Source organism: Natator depressus, chromosome 1, assembly GCF_965152275.1.
Source record: "Natator depressus isolate rNatDep1 chromosome 1, rNatDep2.hap1, whole genome shotgun sequence".
Classification (NCBI taxonomy): domain Eukaryota; kingdom Metazoa; phylum Chordata; order Testudines; family Cheloniidae; genus Natator; species Natator depressus.
In genome coordinates this window covers 192,186,792-192,203,288 of record NC_134234.1, presented here as the reverse complement: position 1 = coordinate 192,203,288, position 16,497 = coordinate 192,186,792, and the positions used below count along the sequence as shown (strand labels likewise).

At 38.2% G+C, this 16,497-nt stretch overlaps 1 protein-coding gene across 5 annotated transcripts in view; it reads left to right on the top strand.

Moving 5' to 3' along the window:
• The window catches only part of ALCAM (activated leukocyte cell adhesion molecule), a 166,328-nt gene that overhangs the window by 26,264 nt on the left and 123,567 nt on the right, over positions 1-16,497 (top strand). The window lies entirely within an intron of this gene.

Here is a 16,497-nt window from a genome sequence, read left to right as displayed (position 1 = left end):
CCGAAGCTCCGGGGCATTAGGTCTGACCTTAAGGGGACAAAGGTGTTGGGGAGAGCCCTGGGCTCCCCTTCCCAAGGACAGGAAGGGGGGGGTGACAGACTGATCCCAGTGCCTGTGACACCCCAGCTGCGCCTTCGGCAGATGGCGGTGGCGGGATTGCTCATGGCCCTCCACCACTACGGGAGGAGGGCTGCATCCGCGGGAACGATTGACCTTCAAGTGACACTCAGACAGGCGTTCGAAGTGTCGATGATCAATGTGTCCTGCAGTTCACATTAATTCTCGCAGCTAGCTGTGTTCCTCAACTTTCCTAGCATGTTGCAGCCCTGATCCTGACTGGGCTTTTGGGGCATTACTGCAATATAAGTGATATATATTTTAAAAGGTTTCAGTGTAAATTTCCATTGTAATTTGTGCGGAAATAGCTCTCAAGTTACAGCAAGGGACAAGGCGTGCTTGGTAGGTGGGGTCGATTGTAGATATTAACATGTTACAACACACAATTTTACCCTTTATTCAGCACTCCTGAGTGTTCTGGTCACACTCGCCATGTTCTACTTGTAGGCCTGGTTTGTACATTAAAGTTTTGCCAGCACAGCTGTATCGATTAGGACTGTAGGAAAAATTACACCCTTACCAGGCATAGCTGTGCTGGTAAAAGCCCTAGCGTAGCTGCCGGTACACCATCAAAAAAGCGCCTTTGCCGGTGTAGTTTATTTTGTTGGGGGAACTTGTACAAACCACTAGGAGGGTTTGCTGGCTTAGTTATATCTATAACCTCTTCCTTGTATGGACAAGACCATAGATTGGATGTGACATATCTGGCAACATATCTTTTCTTATTTGATTTTTAAGTTTTGTCTACACTAGCACTTTTGTTGGTCAAGGGTGTGTGTGTGTGTGGGGGGGGAACCCTGACTGACATAAGTTTCACCTACAAAAGTGCTGGTGTGGACAGCTGCAAAATAGTGAACACCGCTCGGTGAGGGTGGTTTAATTATGCCGGCAGGAGAGCTCTCTCCTATTGGCACAGAGTGGCTACATGGGGACCTTACAGCTGTGCCGCTGTAAAGTCTGTAGTGTAGATCTCGCCTTAGGTTTCTTTAGGTCCAATCTCACTCTAGCTTTCTCTTAGTCCTTATTTTCTAATAGCTTATGTCAGGGTAGCTCACAAAAAGTAAAATGATTCTTACATAAATGGACTCTTCGCAGTAGTTAAGTAGGACAGCCATTCGTCGTCTAACAAATTGGTCAGAAGTAAGTGGCAGGTCCGTGGAATGAAGCTGTGCTCTTGGAAGATCTCAGTGGCTTACTGGTCATCTTTGGGCAAAATGAGCAACTCAGTAATGCTTGGCATTATCTAGTGATTGGTTTACTGGAATCCAATCAGTCAGGTCACCCTACACCTTGATATGGAAAAGTAGGAGACTGTGTGGTTTTACTGTCCTTTCCTTTACACAGACACTGCACTTTCAGCCAAAGTTGTTGTGGTGTCTTTCATGTTTGTGGTGGTGGTGGTGTGGTGAGTGAAGAGGTAACTGACCCTTGACTGGATAAAAGATAATGTCTCTTTGACTGAGGGTATGTCTACATTGGAGCTGGAAGGTGTAAAAATAGAAGTATAGCTACGGTGGCACAAGTGGCAGGACAGACTAGCCCCAAGTACAATCTCATCTGAGACCCTAAGCAGACTTAAGGCAAAGTAAGACCAAACTCCTGTTTTCACTGCCATTGAAGGCTATCCAGTATCTGATGAGAACACATTCAGTATAGACCTCAAATAGTTCTTAATGCCATGTCAGCAATGCAGAAAATACTCTCTACATTTTAGATGCTGTACTTATGGGGTCTTGTTTAATTTGTGCAAATATGAACATTTTTAATTGGTGATTAAAGAATTCTACACATTTCTGGGCTAAAGCAAAACCCAGAGATGTACACTCTTTCAAGGATATTTTGTTTGAAGAAAGTCCTATTAGAGTTCTAATTCTTGGGTTTCATTTTTTTTTTGACTGGGGATGAGGGAGAAGCCTTGTGCAGCTACTGGAGTTACAGTATTTCATGGGAGCTTTAACCTTCTGGATACAGAAATTCATTTGATAGATTAGGTTGGGAGAGCTTTTTAAGCATCTCAAGTTATTTGTCATCTTGATCATCTCTTTGCATCTGAATATTGCAGACACTTGTAACAAATGACTGGCGGACCCAATTTTCCCATTGAGCTGGAATCTTGAAATTTGGTACTCATTTATCATGGGCTGTTAAGTACATAAAAACATCCCAGATTGAATCTTTCCATCAGAAGCCAGCAAAAGGGCCTCAGCTGTATTTCAGATTTTAACTGTGCATGTACCTTTACGTGCATAGCAGAGGTAATCTTTCACTCTCACACTTTTCTCACTTGGGGTGAAGAAAATGAAGACAACAGTTGTAATTATTGGATTTTAGCTAAGAAATTTTCCATATATGTATATCGGGTGGGCAGTTAAAAATATATTTTGCTGTTCAATATTGCCATCTAATGGATCATTTCATGTTACTCTGGAAAGTATTTGATTATGGGCTGCTATTCGAGTTTAGTCACAAAACATCAACATAAAGTGAGTGACCTTTCCCTCATATTGACAATCTAATACTTTCAGAAGCTTTAATGGCGCATAGGCAATATGCCCTTGCCGTGTTAATGTAATCTATCACTTTTACAGCACTGAGTTACAATTGGTATTGCTTAGGAAAAAGAATCATAATCAGTGTCATCAGGAGTCTTCTCTCCATTTGAATGAATAAGATAAAAGTATCCATTTACTTATCACTATCTCTGCTCTCTCCAGTTTAAAATAACAAAATTAGATAAGCTTTTAAAAATTGGAGCTCAAAAATGAAATATGTGCTGTTAACTAATATACGTTAGTGATAATGGAGGAAACTTTTCAGAAGATCCTAAGTTCCATTTTCAAAAGAGCTGTAAACTTCTAGGTCACTTATACTTTTGAAAGTTTCATCAAATACCACTAACTAGTATATAATATATAATATACTCGCCTTATCCCACATATAGCAATGGCAAAGTCTGTAATGCTCACATCTAGTCACCTAGAGGGTACCTAGAATATTTACTGTCTTGCGGAGTACACAACTGCTACAGTATTTCTTGCAACCGCTACACAGAACGAGCCTGGGTACTCAAAGTGGTATATGGTGAATTGTGTAAAACGGTGCAAGGTGCATAATTTTAGGTGTTGGTTCTAACTTTCACTTTTTATTTTTAGGTAAATTATGTTTTGACTTTTAGGAGTAAAATTTTGTTGCTGTGTTTTTTAAACATTCCCCATTAAGTTTATAAAAATGGCCCCCTGTAAAACACCACATTCGAAGGGAAGAAGTCCCAACAAGTGTTGGGAGATATTTTTGACTCATCAGCCCCTTCCAATTAACAGCTGTCTGCTCTCAGTAAAATGGGAAATGTGGGGTCTTCTCAGTGTGTATATTTAACAAAAAGGATTTTTCTGATTTTACGAAGAAAGAATTCTAGTTCTAGGTTATCTGTTTATAATCTGAGTCATCCTGAACTTTCTAAAATTCAAAGAAATAGAATAGAAATAGTAAGTTTCCTTAATATAATTTTCTTCATAAATATTCACCGAAATAAAATTGCAGTTTTTGTTTGTGGCACTTTAAATAATACCATTAAAACTGTACAGCTCTTAATGTCCATTGGCTGCAATGGAAGTTAAGTACCTAACCTACTTAGGCACCCAATGGGATTTATAAGAAGTGCCTATCTGCAGTGTTACATATATAAATACATTTTTTACCCTGGCTTGAGGAGCTAAATTTTGAAATGTTCTGATTTCTAATTGAATCATCTTCAGTTCATTGAAAATCTGCTTTACATTGATGCTGACATACAGTGAATTAAGTTTCACCTTTTAGAAATGCTTCTTTTTAAAAAAACAAAAACCTTGTTTAGGATCTGATGTGATAAAGAAACAGGGAAGCCCAGTGAGCTAATGTGGTGGAGGACTAACTGTCAACACTTTATTGCCATGAAATTACTATGATAAAATGACAGGTTTCAGAGTAACAGCCGTGTTAGTCTGTATTCGCAAAAAGAAAAGGAGGACTTGTGGCACCTTAGAGACTAACCAATTTATTTGAGCATGAGCTTTCGTGAGCTACAGCTCACTTCATCGGATGCATACTGTGGAAATTGCAGAAGACAGTATTATATACACAGACACCATGAAACAATACCTCCTCCCACCCCACTCTCCTGCTGGTAATAGCTTATCTAAAGTGATCATCAAGTTGGGCCATTTCCAGCACAAATCCAGGTTTTCTAAGCTATTACCAGCAGGAGAGTGGGGTGGGAGGAGATATTGTTTCATGGTGTCTGTGTATATAATACTGTCTTCTGCAATTTCCACAGTATGCATCCAATGAAGTGAGCTGTAGCTCACGAAAGCTCATGCTCAAATAAATTGGTTAGTCTCTAAGGTGCCACAAGTCCTCCTTTTCTTTTTATGATAAAATGGTATGCTGCATGTCGTGTGTGACTATTCTACCAAAATTATTAAACCAGCAAATTACTGAAACTTTTTGTCAAATATTGTTTACATACATGATCCATATCCTTGGTTTATATCGCTACAGCTGTTTAACCACCATTTTCAAAGTGTGAAATGCACTATAATTTGTCCTTTCTGAGGTTTTATGTAGCACCTGTCCCCATTGTATCTGAGCACCTACGTTTTAGTGCTGAGAGTTAAAAACCACTTGCTCTAATACCTTTATGATAAACGTCTCAGCGACAGTATATTTTCACAAGACTGATCGCCACACTTTTATCAGCTGGCACTTGTGCATTCCTGTGAATTTGTTCTAGTTTTGTGTTTGATAAATTCTACCATGCTAATTCTTAAAGTGCTGTATTGCCACTCATGCAGGGCATGATTTTCAGCCCTAAATGCTGTGTTTTATTAATGCACATTCTTTATTGATGTTTACTAGCTATGGTAGGCATAATTAGAAGAAAACTTCAAATAATGTTACAGCTAGAAATCTCGTAAATTGTACATAACATTTCTGAAAGGATACAAGTTAGCTTATGCATCTTAATTTATCAAATAACGCCCAAAGCAGAAGATATAATGCATTGAACTCTTGTATATTACTTCATCTTTGTGTTGTTTTCTCTTTAAATTTACATATACCAGGGCATCTGAGACCTTTCTGCTATTTTTAATTTTCTTTTAAAAGGTGGTGGGAGCAAGTTGTGGATCGTCTTCAAAAGGAAAATGAGTTGTTTGGGTAGATAACATGTAGCAACAATATTTGTGTGAAGACTTGTGAAATCCTCACAAATAGGGAAGACGACATGAGATTTAGATATTTTTCTTCATTATCCAATTCAATACTGTACATGTGTGTATGTAAGTAAAATATGGAGAGGAAAAGAGTATCGTATTTCAAGCAGTATTCATTTTACAACACAATCAGCAGGTTTGTTACTAAGTTAAAAAATGTGAATTCTATTTGCCCTTGTCAGCACATGAACAGTGTAGAACAGGGGTGGCCAAACCATGTCCCATGAGCCGCATGAGGCTCTTTTTTTTTCTTTTTTCTTTTTAACAGTTTAAAGAACAACTCGTGGAGCCCCACGCCGCCCATTTCCATCTAGCACACTGTGGGGGCAGCTCAGGGCTTCTGCCCTGTGGGGGGGGGGGTGTCGTCTCTGGGCTTCTGTCCTCTAGGACGCACCTAGAAAAGAGGGGCATTCTCCATTTCTTGATGTCTTCAAATCAAGATGGGATGCCTTTCTGGAAGGTGTGCTTTAGCCAAACACAAATTATTGTGCTCTATCCTGGGGTAACCAGGTGAAATTTATCAGCTCTTGGTATCAGACTAAATGATCCAATGGCTCCTTCTGGCCTGAAAAATCTAATAAGCAAGGACCTGTAATAACCTCAGAAATAAAAGCCCATCACAAGACTGTCAGCACATGACATTGACTTGTGAAAGATATATGTAGTCTGTCACTCACCTAGGCTTCCAAACAGACCAGCAGAGAACAAGTAAAATACAAACGGGTATATCATCTGCCCATTGAAACGGAAGGAGCAGGTGCCTCCTGCTGACCAGCGGAAGAGTGGCAGTGACACCAGCTGTGGAAGCACCTGCTTGGGATCATCCAAGAAAGAGGAGTGGTGCTGAGAGGAAGGTTATTTGAAATGAAATATTGATGATAAATTATTTTGAATAAGAAACTTTTTCAGGTGGTGTGTACTTCGTTTTGGTAAATAATAATCTTTCACCTTGTCCATTATGTTTGCTCAGCTGCTTGCTATCACGCTAGGGGCTGTTTGAGCACAGTCGTATTGTCTGTTGTCCTGCTGGTGGCGTTTTCTCTTCAAAGGGCCATTGCCAGGGCAGCTCAATTTTGTGCTGGCAGTGGGCCTTTGAAATTGATGGGCTCAACTGTACTAGGTAATGAACATTTAAAGACAGCCAGCTTTTATCTGTTTAAAACATAAAAGGTATTAGGACTATTTTCAATCTTAAAATACAAAAAAAGCCCCCAACTTCCCCTGCTGCTGCCCCTCCCTGACCTCCCCCACACAAAGACACTCCCCTACCTTCCTTTTTGATTGGCTGTTTTAATCTACAATTTATGTCAGCAACAACTAGTCTAGTTTTATCTTGTTAAATTATTATTTTAACATTTGAATGTAGTTAAAGAACAAGTCCAAATTAAAACTTCACTAGCCGTCCTGTTTTGTAATTAAATTTGTTTGTCAAGCTGGACATTTGTGCTTTAGTTAGTTCTGTTAGCACTTAAATGCACCAGAAGAAACTTTGAAGTTGATAGTCATTTAAGTTGATATTCAGTTAAGGTACTGCACTTTCTTTCCACCTGCGTGCAGCATCAAGAGCAAAGATTGGCACCTATGCAACCAATAGTAGGATCAGCAGATTTTTATTAAAGTTTGCATGGTGAACAAAAGAATTTTATATTAAAATCCTCAGTCTCTCAGATCTGGAATTTCCACTATTGTGGAGTTAGATTTCTCCTAGTTAGAGTGCATTATTTTTTGTTCTAAAATTGCTACGGAAAGTAGTAGGCTTATATGTGAACATGTTAGGTGCAAAAAAAAAAAAGCTGCATAATGCTGGATTTTGTAATATGATGATGTGATGAATTCTCATTGGGAAAAAATCTATTAAAAACAGTAGGGACAGGTGAAGGTTGAAAGTGAAGCTGACAGTGATGTGCACTGATCCATGTAGGAAAAATAAATGTAATTCATTGTATTGTCAACCAAGCAGAAACAGAGGACATCAATCTACATTTTAGTGAGGTTTAGAAGAAAAATACACAGCTAAAATATTTTTTAAATGTGGAATCTAAGCATAGATCTGGGCTCTGTGAATATTTTGCCATTGTCAATGATGATTTTAGAAAGATACCTCACTGTCTAAAAGTAGCAGTGGCACTAAAATATCTAATTGCAGATGGTGGAGGTAGAAAAAGATCTGACCACTAAGCCAGTCGATTGCAGGAAGTCTCTGAAAGGAAAACTTTTTAAGCACAACAGTGATTGGAGGTGGAGGGGGGAAAGGGAAAAGTATGGAAAGGTAACCTAAAATAAATCCACACCTGCTCAGAATGATAGCAAATCCACAACACCGAGTTCTGAAATGGCAGGTAGAAGACATGCAGTGTGCTCCTGATGGTCTCTAATGGTTCTATCTGTAGCATTAGACTAGAGCATTTTGTGGCAGACCTAATCAATTTAGAGAGCACCAACAGGCACTTTAAGCAAGGAAAAAATTAGCGACAAGGGAGAGAACAGTGACCTGCAAAAACCAATTTTTGTTAAATCTGTCGTAGAGGATAAGGTGGAAGGCATTAAAAATAAAATGTCTCCCAGAGGGAATTTCTTAAAAATTGTTGTAGGCTAGAAAATGGAAGGGTCTCACCTGAGTCTTATTTTTCCAGTTAAATATCCACTGATAATCTGAGACTAGATAGTATATTGTGGTCAGCATAAGCAAGTGGTTATAAATAAATTGAACTTCCTTTGGGAAGAATTTTAGTGACACTAATGAAAAAGAAAACCACGTGTTTTTGAGGAGATGTGCTCTTCTGTGTGTGACAAAAGTAGATTTAGAATAAAAATGTGTTTAAAAATACACTATAAAAACCCCTGCTCTTAAAAAAAAAATTCTTAATTTAGTAGAATTCTAGTGGTGCAGTTTTTATTTTACCAAATCCTGCTGAACTACACTAACAGTATGTACTGGTGTGTACCTTACTATACCAATGAAAGAGACCCTGCCTAGTAATAAGGAAAATGAGGAAAGTGAAGAAGAAGACTCTTAGCTTTTGAGTGATAAGATTTTCCTTGCTTTGTCTTGTCATTCATTTAGAGTTGGTCTTAAAGGCAAAACAAACACAACTAGTGTTTACCATCCTTTGCTTATCACAGATAAGCACTTGTACAAGTTTGAGTTTTAAAGACTTCACTTAATAGCTAGTACTTTAGCTGATGAATATTGGCATAATTCCAGTGCTTTACAGGAGCTGAGAATCTGGCCTATTGTTTTTGTGAATGCCACAAATCCTGTAGTTCGCACTTAACTTTATAGCACGAGTAATGCCTTTCAGGATATCAGACCATCCTTCTTTTTAAATTAAATCTACTTTATCTTTTTCCCAAAACATTACAACAATATAGAGAGAGAGAGCAAATTGGTTAGTCAGTATAAACCAATATATGCATATGTAACAATAATAAAGAAATTTCAAGGTGCAGGTCTTTTGTAAAGTGAGTGAAAATGGCACCATTCCTACTCAACAGATTTATTCCTGTTTCTGTGTTCAGTCATATCAGCTTACCTTAGTGATAGAATAACTTTATTTTACTGCTTTTTCCTTCTTTCCTCTGCAGAATCAACCCAACTAATAGGGATTAAGTTGGATTTATTTTCTTTGTGTATCATCACCAAATTGGAATTTGAATCAGTTATGTGTATGCAAACCAATTGAAGACCATGAAGATTGCACACATGACACCTGAGGGCACAGTTTGGCTTTCAGCCTAAATTATTGGTGATGTCTGTAATAATTAAAGGAACCAATCTTGGCACTCAGAATTAGAGCTGCATTTCCAGGCCTGCTAGTTAGAAGGGTGGGGAAATTACCTGTTAAACAGAGCATAATTGATATGGAGTACAAGTACTAAGGCATTAAAATCAGAAATGCATACAAGCAAAATAAAGAGAAAATGCTTCCTAGTACCAAACTTGAGCTAGACTTGGTTCAAGGTGAATTCTTATCACAGATTTTCAGTAGCTTTGCTGACCAAGTTTCAGGTCAGGATCTGCCCCCAAGGTCTAATGGCTACTTCTTTTGTCTTCTTAGGTGAAAAAGAGAGGGATGGACAGGAAGAGAACCTGGGTTAAAGAACAATTTAAAAAAATGTTGACACTCAGTCACTTTACACAGCAGAACTACACTTCAAAAGTAGGGGAAATAGATCCATTGTTCAGGTCAAAACCAAAAAACAACAACAACAAAACACCAGAAAATTTTAGGTCAGACTGTGTTGGATAGTAATAAACAGTTAAACTTACTGGTTTTATGTAATGTAAACTGGGGAGGAGAAGGAAGAATAAGATGGAACTGGAGAAGAGATTGAGACATGCAAGGAAAGGAAATTATAGAGGTGGAGGGTAGTATCAAGTGAGGATCCACTAGCGTATGTCCGATGGTGCTACAATAAATGTGTTACGGCATGGCGATGTCTTGCAGCATCTTCCAGGACTACAAGAAAAGGTCTAGGCCACTTTTCCGCTGCTCCCCAGTGAAAGTAGAGTAACTTTTATTTGCATTTTAAGATTGGTGGATGTTCTTTCCAGTGTCTGCATGATGGAATGCATCCCTGTATTCACACCCAACACACTATTGTAATAATCCTTGTACAAAATATGCCTTGTGGGATATCATTTGAAAACTAATAACTTGCTAGTCAATAGCGTCATGGTGAAATGTAAGTAACAACATCATAAGTTAGAACTTTATAAATCCTGACTGTTGCATGTTTACCAGACAAGTCTGGGAAGTGCGTATAAACCTGCTTCTCAAAGACAAAGGGCACTCTAGCCAGGTGTCATCAAAGCTGATGGGCCATCACGTGTCAAGTGGCCATTCTTTGTCAAGAAAAGGGGGTAGGAATAAACGGATCTTCATTTTAGCAAACAACGATATAATACCTCTTCCTTAACAGACTGTCTCCTTGTACCCAGCTGGAAAGAACTTTCTCGGGCAGTGACTCCCAGGACAATGCATTTTCAAAGGGTGGCTGAACTATAAAAGTGACTGGCAAAACCAGCCCAGGTTCTCTTCCTGTCCATCCTTCTCTTTTTCACCTAAGAAGACAAAAGAAGTAGCTGTTAGACCTTGGGGGCAGATCCTGACCTGAAACTTGGTCAGCAAAGCTACTGAAAATCTGTGATAAGAATTTACCTTGAACCAAGTGTAGCTTAAGTTTAGTACTAGGAAGCATTTTCTCTTTATTTTGCTTGCATGTATTTCTGATTTTAATGCCTTAGTACTTGTACTCACTTTAAAACCTGTTGCTCTATAGTTAAATAAACATGTATTCTTTAATCACAACTGGATTAGTTTTGAACTGAGTGGCTAATTCTATTTAAAATTGCAAATTGTTGTATACTGATCTCCCAAGAAGGGGAACAGACCTAATATATCTGGATTGTCCAGGAGAGGGCTGGACAGTGCAGAACACATTTTTGGGGAAAATCCAGGACTGGGAGTGTGTTTGTTTGGTAACCCAAGCTGGTGGAAGCCAGTGTGTGGCTGATGTGTGCTGACACATGGCTGAGGTCAGAGCTTCTGGACCAGGATTGTAGCTGTACACAGACACTCAGGGTGTGACCTGCATTCTGGTAGGCTGTTTGTGAGCAACCCAGGTTAGAAGCAGCAACAGCAAAGCATTGTGAGACACCAAGCTTGCTGGGTTGGAGTGACACAGCCCCTCACTAGTATGGATTGCACCCTGGAACGTCATACACAGCTAAGCTTTTGGGAAATGTAATAGCTGTGAAACTTCATAAGATGGGGTAATTCTCATCACTGTCAGGAGACAGTTTGACAAGGGTAATGTGAGGGTTAGGTGCTTGTCCACACGAAAACTGTCATGTGGCAGGATTGAAGGATGTGTGATTTCCTAACTTCTTTCTTCATCAGTTAAAAGCTACAATATCAGCTGCAATATGTGGCTTTTTATTTTCCTAAATAAATTTCAAAAATTGCATATAAAAGGAACTCAATGAAAATAACTTCCAAAACAGCATCCTATGAGCAGAGTGACCTTATATATAAATTTTGTTTCTAAATATTGTCTGCTCATCTACTACTTTGTACCCAGTATTACAAAAATAAGCAGTCAGTTGATTTTCTGAGTGCCAAAAAAGCAACACCCTGCTATTTTTCATTTCATTGGAAAAAAGCTTGTTCATTTTGTGCTCTCATGTACCAATATGAGGAGCTGATTCTCAAACAGCCTGGGACAAGCCCTCTTATAATTATAAAATGATGCCTAATGGCTTTCCTTTGTTTATGGGCATCTGTTCTCACCACTTCCCTCATAGTTAGTGGGAACAGAATGATCAGGTGGAAAAAAACACTAATAGATTTAAAGAGTGAATGTGCTAACTTATCTTGGGAGGTAACACACAGCTGGACTATAGGTTGCCATTGTTCAGAAGTAAAAGATTCATGCTAGCTTATTTTATAAGGTTTTACCATTTAAAAAATAACATGTTTTGTTTTGTGTGCTCCTTCTGTTACAGATGATTAGAAAGGTTAGTTGACCAGCGGGGTTTGAAAACTCATGGAAAAATAGAATTCTTACCATATTTTTAAAGTAACAATTATAGTAATTGCAACACTTCATTCCTCAGAATCTGATCTCTTTGACTTTGAAGTGAGGAATGAAGTGAGCAATAAAGCTCCTAATTTTCTCTAAGCCAGGAAAAAAACCAAAGCAGTATGGCAAATCACTGTAAGTTTTTTGTATATAAAGTCTGGTTTGTGTACTCATTTCTTTACAGTGGAAGGACAAACCCAGGCAATGGTACGGTAATGACGTTAGGGGACCCAAGAACCTGTCTGTCTTGAATGACTTTAACTGTACACTATATCAAATCACATATGTAGGATTGTTTTTATATTTGTATTCATGCTATCTACAGTGTTGCCAGCAAAAAGTCTTAATCAGGTATACCTGAAGACTTATTACACTGTGTTTGTGTTGTGTTCTCTGCCAGGAGAGTGTGTCTTTCATTTCAGAACAAAGGTCTGTATTTAGTCAATGGCAGCTAGGGCAGCTTGTCAGTAGGAGTGGTTCCCTCACATTCTATTTGTAAATGATAGCTCCACATTTTTTGTTAGGAAATCTGAATATAAAGTAACTCCATTCATATGCTTTTAACTGTGGATTTAAACATAGTGTCTTGTACTCTGATATGCAACACGAGAACCTGCAGAATAACCATCATTGGCTTTAAATCCTGGACCCAAACATTGTATTGTGACCGCTTGCTTTACACTTAATTTTCTTTTAACATCAGAGGCTAATTTTAAGGTCGCTTTGGCTAGAAGTCTTGTGCAAAATATTGTCTCGATTTTTTATGTAAAGTCGTCTTGCAGTGATTTCTCTTATTTTAGATCTTTAAAGTTAGACCCTTTTGTACAAACTCAAGCAGTTAAAGTCTTGAAATTCTGCAGATGTAAAAAATATCTGGAACTGTGGAGTGGAGAAATCATCTGAAAATGACACTTTAGTCATCAGGGAGTGTACCAAAACTTGTTGGTACAGTTTGTGATGTAGATCACAATCACCACTATGAATATTAGAATTCTATCTAGCCAATGAAGACTAAGAGGACACAATGTTCATACATTTGCAAAGATAAACTTTTAAAAGGATTATGGCTACCTATTTTGTGTTTTAAAGTCCTGATACTTGTATTCTTGTATACACTTGTAATAAAATATTACAGTGGTTACTTTGAAGTTGTTATGGTAGGGATGGAATGCATGAGAGAATAAGACAAATAATTGACTACACAGAACTACTGTTTACATAGTAGGTTTACAGAAACCTCAGGTCTCAAATTATGTGGCAGTGGCACATTTTCCCCCTCTTTTGCCACTATCTGGCGAGAAAGTGAATTACACTTCTGTATCAGTGAGCTGTAGCTTACGAAAGCTTACGCTCAAATTTGTTAGTCTCTAAGGTGCCACAAGTACTCCTTTCCTTTTTACTTTTGTATACGTGCATATCACATCATAAAACACAAATCCAAAATAAAGCTAATTCTCCCCACCACATTGTGCCAGTGTAACTTGGGGCTGTCCAAACAATGATCGGATATGATCTGTTTAACATAATACAATACTTAGTTACTTCCTCTTTGTCCAAGTAAAGGCACATTGACATGATGGATCGGAAAGCTTGCACTGGCAGTGTGTGTGTGTTGGCCTGGTTCCAGTTGTGTGAGGTGTTTCAGCTTCTAGGGCTTTTTGACAATCTCTCAGCTCACTTTAAAAAGTCAGAGGAATTCCCTGCCCCCTCTTTTTTTTAAAAAATAATTCAACCATTTTTGTACCCAAAATGGAGATTGAGGGATAATCCAGTCATGAAATAAAATGTCAGGAGCCAGAGTGTTAGGATCTTGAATCTTAAATGTGAACTTTTTATAGCTAGTTTTAAACATTTTTTTTGTGTGTGAAAATGCTTTATATACCATAAAAGATTAAATTGAGCAGCCTTGGAGGAAGAGTGTAACGTTAGTCATGTAACAAAACATATTTTGAGCCCTAACTCAGCATCTCTCAAACATTGATGTTTTAAACAATATTGGATTTAGGCCTTTGTCTGAGCCATCCTTAATTGAAAGGCTTGAAATACATTCCTCCAACAACCGGAGCTTTCCAGGTTTTATAGTATAAAAAACAAATATGTATTTTGAATATATAAAATGGATTTTCTTGTAGAAATGGACAAAACATTTTCTACTTTGTAACTGAAAACACCTGGAGTCTTAATAAAATCCAGAGATTGAACAATATCAAGGAGAGAAAACAGTAAGGTTGTTTAATATGCTTGAAGCCTTTCAAAGGATATGGAGCTGATCCCTTGACATCTGTATCAGACTGAACGGTGATTGCATTGCGCTGTTGTATCTTCTGAATTACTTTTAGAATTAGCAGGAGATGAGGGAAGGCATATAACAGCTGGCAAGCAAGGTTTCAAAGAAAACATTCACATATCTCAGCAGTTTCTTGTTCATTCTGCTTGTGAGATGTGTCATTGTATGTTCTTGCAGAGAAGTTTCCTTGGGGATCTAGCTGTGACCTTGGATACAGTAAAGGAGTTCTGACTGGCATAATCTTAGCTCCTATTTTACAAAGCAAACAACTTTGAACATGGCTAGATTTTTCTATTACGCCCTAAACATCTGGGATATACATTTAAAAAAACCTCAGCTGATGCTAGGCATTTGACAACTATCAGTATTCCTTTATTTAATATTTTTGAATTTTTTTACAAATCCGGAGCAGATGGAGAGAGAAATAAAGAAACTGACATCAACTATTCAGAAGCAAATGCATCTAAAACCCTAGAAAAAAACAGCATGTGCAGTAGTAGCTATTAACAACTTGAAGACATTTAATGGTAAAAGGAAGAACAATTGAAACTTATACAGAAATGCTCATAGAGTCAATGCTCTAAGACTATGCAAATGCCATCTTCCCCACCACCCCCCAACCCAAAGAGAACCCCTAAGAATAAACCATGTTTATTCACAGAGCGAATGATTAAAAGACCAGGTTTTTTAAACCAACTATATGGATAGATGTTTAATCTAATTAGTTCCCTTTCCTACTAATTTCACCCTCTAATCCACTCCTTCCATCAGTAGTTCTATATTGCTCCATTCTTTTCTTCACAAAGTTTCATTTTATTGTCCTGATGTATACCGTGTAGAACAACAGTCAGCTGTTAGAAGGATGATTTCCAATATAGGAGGGAGAAGGAGAGTGATCAGTGTGGTGAGCGAAAGGGGGAGATATGGGGAAGTGAAAGAGCAGTGGGTCATTCTCCTCCTAAAATCAGGGCATGACCAGATGGCCTCATATCGTGAGGCTGGCATTATGTGGACATAACCAACGGGGTTATCCCGTCTTGGAATAAGGAGTAGCTTCTCTGTTGCGAAGCTCTAACCATTTGTAGATCTCTTACTATCACTAAGTCAATTTGACTTGAACAAGCTTTTATTGAAAAGGGATATCATTTGTGACACTAGAAGTATGGAAGTCCAGTGTCAGACTGTAACCCGGGTTTCAGTGTGTTAGAATACTGTCTTTACATCCTGAAATTCTGCTGTTCAATGTTTAAAGTATTTTTATTGAACTATTAAGGAACTGTACTTCACATTTTAAAAAATAACATTTTTAAAGTGCTCCACATGCAGGTGATATTCTGGAAGACTTTCTGCTGAGAGACTGATGTTTTATTAAACTAGGTAGAAACCACTGTAAATAAAAAGAATATTTAAACAGCTGGTGTCCGTTTTTAATATTGATCTACTCTTTGGCTGTGATGTCAGACACTCTAAAGAACTGTTAACACACATTTTATAAGATGCAGGCAAAACCTGGAAGATTAACTGTGTTCTGCTGAACCTTTTATGTTTACCATCGTAATAAAAACGTTATGTGCTGGACAGAGCAAAAAATGATGTTTGGGATTACATTTTATAATATAGGGGTACAGTCCAAATTTTATTTTGCACATGACAGTACTGCTTATGCTCCTTAATGTACAGCTTTACATAAATAGTATAGTAAAGGTAATTTCTTATAATTTTATTACATATTTATAATATGCTCATGCCAGAAGGATTCAAAGTATCTTTACAAAGATTATCTAAAGACAAGGAATATTTCATTATAACATGGCCTAATAATGAAACCAAAGTAAAGAAAAATGTTTCAGCCCTACATCTGTAAATAAATCTCTAGTTTAGTCAGATCATAGTTCTTTCTGTAACGATGCTTGCTTAGCTGCAGGTATGTGAAATTATTTTGTGAAAAGAGAGTCAACTCGTGCTGAACTGATGGTTGTGTGTATTTTGGGCTTTTTATTTCGGTTAATTTTGTGGTTTGTGTATGGTTTAAATAACAGTAGGTATGGATGTTTTTACATATAGTTCGAAGACAGGGGTGGGGAGCCTTTTTTCTTTCGGGGCCATTGACCCACAAAAAAAATCCATTGCAGGCCACACACAGCCGTGTGAGGAGGGTGGGGGCATGGAGGCTCGGGCCTTCCCCTAGGCTCTGGGGTAGGGCCAGAAATGAGGGGTTCAGGGTTTGGGAGGGGGCTCCAGGTTGGGGTGTGAGATGAG